Source organism: Sinocyclocheilus anshuiensis, unplaced genomic scaffold, assembly GCF_001515605.1.
Source record: "Sinocyclocheilus anshuiensis isolate Anshui unplaced genomic scaffold, SAMN03320099.WGS_v1.1 scaffold23, whole genome shotgun sequence".
Lineage (NCBI taxonomy): Eukaryota > Metazoa > Chordata > Actinopteri > Cypriniformes > Cyprinidae > Sinocyclocheilus > Sinocyclocheilus anshuiensis.
The window spans coordinates 894,336-903,219 of NW_015552545.1; the positions used below are offsets into that span (position 1 = coordinate 894,336).

The window sequence follows — 8,884 nt, forward strand, 5'->3', positions numbered from 1 at the left end:
GATTTTTTTTTACATAACGTAATACAACACAATAATTATTTGTGTGCATTTTCATTTGCATGGATGCTCAGAAATAGATCAGTGCACACAAGCCTGATTGAAAAGTGTAGTTTCAGCATTTTCACAACTGAGCTGATTGTTTCTCACTTGTCAAAGACTTGTGTACGCCTTTTGCCACACACATGCAATATTTCATACGGTCATTAAAACTAATCACACAAGCCTTTGAAGTCTGTAGTGACTCTAATGCTACTTTTAAATAAATTATCTTTACTAGAGTTGCCCTTATAACACTTGTAGTAGCATCAATTTCTATGACATATTTTAAAATAAATGTTAAGTGTTATTCTTACTGAAATCAAGCAGCATTTTACCTTTTGCCGTTCTGCGCGTGGATGTTTAGCTCCGGTGTTGACTGGCTGAAATAGTTATTCACTGCTGTTTATGTAGGCTATTTCAAATACACGTGTCCCCCTGTTTTGATCTGCTTGAAGTTTCTTTATGGATGAGTCATAATGAGTCATTGCGAGGCAAAGTAGTGTACGTTCAAATGTTTAAATTTGTGAGGCTGCTTATTTATTTTATAGTGAACTTTTAAGCCACGCCCACAACCACATCGACACACCCACCGAATCATATACACCGGTGAAAATATAAGTATTCTGTATTTCTGGTCTGCGCATCTAGTCAATAAACATTAATGCTATTTTTATTTGTGTCCGTGTGGTAGGCAGACCAAATGCCCCCTACAAAGATAAAATCTGAAATGTTTGACCTTTTGGGGGCATTTTTGATCAACTGTAGTTTTTTTTTTCTTCTTTTATCCAGAACGTTTTCTGTGAGGGTTAGGTTTACGGGATAGAACAGTATATTGTATAGTTTGTAAAAATCATTATGTCCATGGAAAGTTGACATAAAACATGAAAATCTAAATCTACCTATCTATCTATCTATCTATCTATCTATCTATCGGACAACAATGAACAGTATTGTGATACTGTGTCATAGACCAAACAAACACTAGATGGCAGCATTGAGTGATTTTTTTCAAGCCTTCACTATATGGATGAAAAGCTTTGAACTCCGTGAACTCGGAATGCTCTCCACAAGCATGAAATTTAGGCTGAACAACTATATGGATTTATTTATACGTAACACATCTGATTCAGCTTGAATTTTAAAATGAGAAGCTTAATTTATCACTTAATAATCTGGTATATCTGGCAAAATCTCATAATACCAGGTACTTCTCCTGTAATCTTAGTAGAGAAAGAGTTAAAACTTCTCTTTAGATGTATACATTACAATGTGTGCATCTGTGGAAGAAGTCATGCAATTGGTGAAAAAAAAAAAAATGTCTTAAGACGTCAAAAAGATGGTCATTTCTGTGTATAGGTTGGTTGGGGAGCCTTCAGCAGGCCCAGTTAATGTATGCAGTGGTTCTGACCTATATTTTGCTGAGGGAGCTGGGTTGTTATGTTTGTTATTTGGTGGTGGTGAGGGGGAGTCTTTCAATTTCTTTCTGCTTACATCCATTGCCAATATTGATGGTCTGCAAAATAAAAATAAGGGTGTGTTATATTTTCCCTGAGCAAACATACTATTGGTTCACTATTTCTCATATTTCAGCTTAATCAGCAGAAATGCTGAGAATGTTTTCAGCAGATCAGTCTTGCACAGTGATCAGGATTATTTTCAGGTGTCTCGAAACTCAGATTTTTGAGGCCTGTAGATCTGAGGACAGCTCTGAATTTTTCATCAGAAACAGAATAGAAAGGCATATAATAGAAGCTACACAAGTGGTAAACAAAAAAAGAAATAATACAAAAGAAAATCTGGAAAGTGGATGGGGAGCAGCGCTGAAGAACTGTCCAGGAAATCTGGAACCATTTAGCTTCATAGACACACGTTTACACAATCAATAAAGGCCATGTAGTGCAGCAGCCTCTGAAAGACACTGAAACAATAAGCAACATGTGCCAGAAAAATCTTAGAAATGTGTTTACAAATGAACTCAGTACATCTCTTGAACTCGAAGAAATGTCATGTTCTGTATTTGCAAAAGCAATGTTTTAAATGCAGTGTCAACCTCATGTAAACTGTACCCCAAAACACACACACTTCCAAGTAGTAAAGACTTCTTTATTAGTATATTTTCTGCAAAAACAAAAAAAACTGCATATTGGGCTGAAATAAATAAACTCAGCACAATATGTGCTATCTTGTGTGTAGTGAGATTTGAGGGCATTCGATATACCTATCTCTTATTTAAAAGAAAAAAAGAGAGAAGAATACAACACCGCTACTATACGCTGTGAATGAACAACAAATGTCAGTTAATAATCATCTCAATGAGGCACCAATTGAAAGAACTGTTTGGTACAATATTCTGGCACAAATAATGTATTATATATAATTAATATGAGATTATACCATTTAATAGTTTAGATGCACATCCTCTCTTCCAGAGAACTATAAAAAAGTAAGTGGAGTTGGGGAGAGGTCACAATCTGAGGTCATGTAAGTGTAACCATAGCAACATTATGTAAAGCAAATCAAATTCAGAGTAACAATCATTGGCATATAAGAGCACCATTCCATGATCATTTATCATGGATTGCCAATCTAAATAGGTAAAAGCATCAGGCACACAACAACATAAAATATAACTCAACATATGAAAACTTTATATGACCAAATAAAAATGTTGAAAATGCATTCAACATTATCATTACAAAAACCTCAGAGTGGTTTCTGCTACTGAAAATACACAGACAGCTATAAAAATTTCTTACGTCTTTTCATTACCAAAAGATAGCTTGAATGTTTTATGTTTAAGGACCTTGGAAAAACCCTGATGTAAAAGACTTTAAAAAAAAAAAAAAGAAATAAATGTGTATAAAAGTGGAATATAAACACAGAGCGATCAGCACAGACCTCATCTGTGCACCAGAAGAAAATATAACTAATCTATCCATGAGCATCAATATGATGGCTGATCATAAAACAGTCATGTTAAGATTGTATTAACATTAGCACCATTTCTGGAACTGATAGTATCACATACATAAAAAACAACCATATCTGCTGTACAAAATGCATATACATTTAAAAGATGTGTTACACAGTACATCACTGTAAAATGCACACAATAGCATAAAAGGAACAATTCTCCCAAAAATGAACTCACGGTCCGGCCATTCAAGATGCAGATGAGTTTGTTTCTTCATCTGAACAGATTTGAGGAAACTTAGCACTACATCACTTGCATGCCAATGGATCCTCTGCAGTGAATGGGTGCCGTCAGAATGAAAGACCAAAAAGTTGATAAAAACATCACAATGATCCACAAGTAATGGGCATGACTCCAGTCCATCAATTAACGTCTTGGGAAGTGAAAAGCTGCATGTTTGAAAGAAACAAATCCATCATTTAGGCTTTTAAAGGCATAGTTCACACAAAAATGAAAATTCTGTCATTAATTACTCACCCTCATGTCGTTCTAAACCCGTAAGACCTTCAATCGTCTTTAGAGCACAAATTAAGATATTTTTGATAAAATCCGAGATCTTTCTGACCCTGCATAGACAGCTACCACGTTCAAGGCCCAGAAACGTAGTAAGGACTTTGTTAAAATAGTCCATGTGACATCAGTGGTTCAACCTTAATTTTATACTCATGCGAGAGTATACCATGACAGATGCGTATGATGCTGCTGATGCAGGAAACGGCATTCTGACGTAGAACCCAGATGTGCTGCACCTTGTTTGCAAGCAGAAGAATGCACACGCATGCGTCATGGTACTCTCATGAACACGCATCAAAGACTGACACGGAAGAGAAGAAATTGTTGAATAAAGTAGTTATTTTAACACAGATGTCACATGGACTATTTTATCGATGTCCTTACTAACTTTCTGGGCCTGCAGGGTCAGAAAGCTCTCGGATTTCATCAAAAATATCTTAATTTGTATTCCAAAAATGAACAAAGGTCATACGGGTTTGGACATGAGGGTGAGTAATTAATGAGAGAATTTTCATTTTTGGGTGATGACTTTTTCCATTTTTCAATGCAATATTTTGGATAGAGGACTCCTATTTTAACCAGAAGCAACGGTTTTAATATCTTCACGCTTCACGATAGACTTTATCACAAACATGCAGTGTATGAGATGTTTATTGATGGACTTGGAGTCTGACGGCACCCATTCACTCCCAGTGGTAAGCAAGGGTTGAGGAACATAATGCTAAATTTTTCCTAAAACTTATCTACATCTTGATTGGATGGCCTGAGGGTCAGTAAATTTTAAGCAAACTTTCATTTTTGGGTAAAATATTCTTTTGATGTGTACATTTTACCCGTTCATGCATTTCACTGGAATTGAACCCATAACTTTGGTGCTAGTAGTGCCATGCTTTACTTTTTTCAGCTACAGGAACATAAAATAACCAGTAAGTGAGACAATTTTGTGGACAAAGGATTTATTTCCATTAAAAAAAAAAAAGTATGTGTCTAGAATTTGTTAAATGTAGAAAAGTCCAAACTTTGAGAGTCTGGTCTTGACCTAATGTAATGAGCTCAGTGTTTGATGTCCAACACTGTTTGATCATTAGTAATGAACTAGCATTCTGCAGTGCAGTGAAAGAAAGCGTTGGACAACAAACACTCGACCCATTCATTCTTCTCAGCATGAAAGCATACTATTCTCTTCCTTTCCATGTTTCCCATAGTGTTTGCCAGAAAAATAGAAAGAAAATATCCAAGGCATTTGGTACTATTGCTTCATGATTTCTTTTCCTTCTCCATGTCTACTCTGTAAACCGTTAAATACCATTTCTTTGCAGATCACATCATGTTTCATGTAATATTAATGATGTTTTTTCTGAAATAGATAGTTTCTTTGTTTAAACAGTGAACGAGTGATTGAGTGTGTGTAAGCTTGCTTTATACTGACTCCAAAGATATCTCTCCAAATGTGATTGCATAGCAAGCTCTAAATGACTGTGTACATAACCTATCCCCTTTTTGAATAATATAGGACACAAAAAACTTTGAGAATAAAAAGAATGATTCACTATTTTAACTAACCAGTTTTTTCTTCAGTACATGACTGTACCAAAGCCTATTATCATATCTTAATATCAGTTATACTCAATGAAATGTATCTGTATATTTAGTCATTTAGGTCAGTCCTACTAGTATTTTTGACTTCTAAGAGCTCTGCAATATAATGACTTCACAAAGGGTGCTATAGAGAAAAGACTCTGACACAGTCAAGAATATTCATAAGATTGAGAGCACACTGTACTGTAAACTGCCTTTTTGGTTTACAGCACAAGGAAACCTTTGTGTATTACAAATCATTAGCCCGAAGGCACTTTTTGAAAATGCTTGTCTTGTAAAAGGAATAGTTCACCCAAAAATGAAAATATGCTTAAAATGTACTCAACCTCAGGCCATCCAAGATGTAAATGAGTTTGTTTCTTCATCAGAGCAGATTTGGAGAAATAAAGCATTTCATCACTTGCTCACCCAATGGATACTCTGCAGTGAAGAGGTTACCTTTACTCTTTCATCTCCTCCTTTCTTCTGTTTCTTTTGCTTTTCCCATGTCCTTGCATTCTACTTTTATCTTACTGCTTTTGAGCTTTTCTTCTGATATTCATTGCTTCATCCCTGAGATATAATAATTTGGAATACTCTGCACTTTAATACAAATAAATGTACTTCCTATTATAATTCTCATATTTACTTTATTGTTTTAATGCATCAATGATTTTTATTTAATAAATTTGTTATTCCTTCATCTAAAATTGACCTCTGACATAATCATTACTCGTCTGCCTGGATCTCACTCCATCATGTTCTTTTTTCAGTTTTTACATTTTCAGTTTTAGGTGAACTATTCCTTTAATGCAGGGTGGTTGCAGAAATTTAAAGATCGAAGTATGGTTTATCAAAAACAATCAACCATGTTTAAGAACACTGAAAATCATCAAAGCACTAAAAATTTGTCAAATATCTTGCATTACCTTCATCAACATGTCCCATTTAATCAATGTATTAATGAGATTTATTGGGGAGGTTGCATCCATTGGTTAATATTTACCCAACAAAACGGTGTTGATCTACTGTAAATCAAAGGTCACAGTACAGGTCTCAGTAAGCATATGTAGTAGGTCAACCTGCCCCTGTTGTCCATTTAAATCCAACTTCCTTTGTTGGTATCCTGTTTTATTCTTGTGTAGCTATTTCCTGTTTCCTCTACTGGGTAAAAATAGAAAAGTTTGAAATCTCTTATGAAATGTTTAATGAAGTAATGTGTGTTTTCCTGCTTTAGGGATGTGTGTATGTTTCAGAAACAGATGGGGACAGACATAAACAGATACAACCACCCAACCCAGAGTTTGTACTTTGAAGACATGAAGGAAACTGAGAGATACTGTGAATGTAAAGTATGAAAGAAAACAAGAGGAAGAGAAAGACGACGTGGAGATAACCAGAATAGATCATCCCTTATACAAAAATATAGAGAATCCAGATATATAGAAACTAGACCAAAACATTTATTTCAAGTGAACATTACTAGACACATACTGGTTACAGCTGTGTTCAGGAGCTGTAAATATCTCTGGTTAAAATGCATGGTCCTTTGAAAAGGCTGATCTAGGAACTGCTGTAGATCAACTACAGATTCTCTCTAATTATCTCTGCCTGTTCGCATGTCAGAGTGACTCAAATAGTCTGATATCATAGAGTCATATCTGAATGCACAGAGTAATCACGCATGAGCAGACCCCTTTTAACACATGTACGCAATAGATATGTGTGTCTGCCTCCGACATTTCATTATACAAACAAAACTAGAGTTCTCTTACTGTTTTTGATCTTGCTTCACAACACTGTCTGACATACAAGCATTGTAAAACATTAAAAAAGCTCAATAAAAGTACTATTTTAAAATTAGGAACCAAATAATGAATGCCGTAATATAACATCTACTATTGGTCCTAGTTTGGTTGTACATAACATATTCACATTCAAAATACATTTCTAAAACTGTTGTGACCCATAAATGTGTTTCTAAGCAGTACAAGCCAGGGGTTTTCAATTTATTTGATGCCACTAACCCCCAAATATGATCATCCTGGTGCTAGGGACCCCCATCCTAAAATTTAAAATGTTGCTATAAATTTTTAATGTATAAATAATATTAAATTATGTGCAAAAGATTATTTGGAAAATATTTCGTTTGTATTATGATATAAAATAGTGTATTGATGATTAATAATAATAGCATTATTATATATCATAATTATTATTATGATTAATAATATAGTATTAATAATGAATTATTTATTTGTTTAAATCTATTTTTAAATCAATTTATTTAAATCAGTTTTTTATTTATAAACTTTTCCACTGACCCTATAGAACTTATTTCAAATAGTTGCCTAGGCAAAATGTCTTATTTTAAAACTACTTACTAAAAATCAAATTAAAAATTAGATAGATAGATAGACAGACAATAACTAATAAAAAATGACTAAAACTTTAACTAAAATGACCATGAAAGCAGAAAATTTAAGAAAAAAATCTAATTCAAAATATTAACGAAAACTATGATACTAAAATAAAATCACTTACAAAAAATACTGTGACTGTAGTGTGGTATATTTACATTTATTCATTTAGTAGATGCTTTTATCCAAAGTGAGTTGCAAATGAGGAAATGCACCATCATAACCATATTTACATGACTTTTTAGTTGTTGTTTTTTTGTTTAAAAGACACTTACAATTCAGTAATATTATAGATTTGACAGCACTGACACTATCTGAATTGGGTGTCACAATTGCCTTCTGCTTTAAAGCTGAATCAAATTTGTTCATAATTGACAACTTTGCAACATTGACATGGTTTTTGAATTGAGTTGAATCAACACTGACCTGAATTGAGATGAATAATGACACTATTGCTTAGAAAGTTTGCATGATTGATTCTGTTATTTTTCCATTTAATACTGTGAAGCTGCTTTGAAACAAACTCTGTTGTCTGGACTGGAGTTTTCAGGAATCCTGTGCTAATTCTAATGGCTGTTTAGGGATATACTGATCCATGTTTTGAGGCAGCTAGTCTGTAAGCACAGTGTTAACATAGTTTGACTCGAACTGTTTGGTAATGAGTGGCATTAGGACTCGATTTAGTCTTTTGTGCTGTAATCCAGACATCATGGGAGCGGCGTCTTGAATTGATCCCTCAATTACAGCACTTTAACTCGTCTCGTAATCACTGATTGTTTGCTTGCGGTGTCTGTGTGAGCTCTGGGTTTGCTCTGTGTGTTTGTGTTGTTGTGTCATCGCTCAGAGATTCACTACAGAACCTGTTTGAGAGCAGCTGCGTGTGGCTTTTGTCCTCAGAGAGTCAATGGACATTCCATCTGTAGACGTCAACCTGTTCGACAGCTGCCAGTCACATCAGGTGCCGCTTTCAGACTGATGGATTTAGCGAAGGACGTCAGCATTATTTGGCTGATGATATGCAAATAATTGCAGTTAATAATGGTAAGCTTAACACACAGACACAATTATTGCATGGGGTATAAAGATGTGAATAATAATATTAATTATTATTATGATTTATTATTACATAATTTATATATGTAATAGTATAATAGTATAAATAAATAAAATAGTTATTTGTTTCCATTTTTAATATTGTAGTTTATAGTATAATAATAGATGCTTTTAATTATTATCATCATATTGAATATTATTTTGAAAGATTGTATTATATAATATGTAATAAAGAATATTCAAATATATTATGAATATAATTATGAATTCATTTATATATATATATATATATATATATATATATATA

At 33.8% G+C, this 8,884-nt stretch overlaps 1 protein-coding gene across 1 annotated transcript in view; it reads right to left on the reverse strand.

Moving 5' to 3' along the window:
* LOC107664039 (cysteine-rich secretory protein LCCL domain-containing 1-like) overlaps window positions 1–566 on the reverse strand; it is an 8,116-nt gene extending 7,550 nt beyond the window's left edge. The window contains exon 1 of the mRNA XM_016454484.1: window positions 375–566. The gene's annotated coding sequence lies outside the window, so the exon portion shown is untranslated. The remainder of the gene's footprint in view (window positions 1–374) is intronic.
* Window positions 567–8,884: the final 8,318 nt, after the last annotated feature.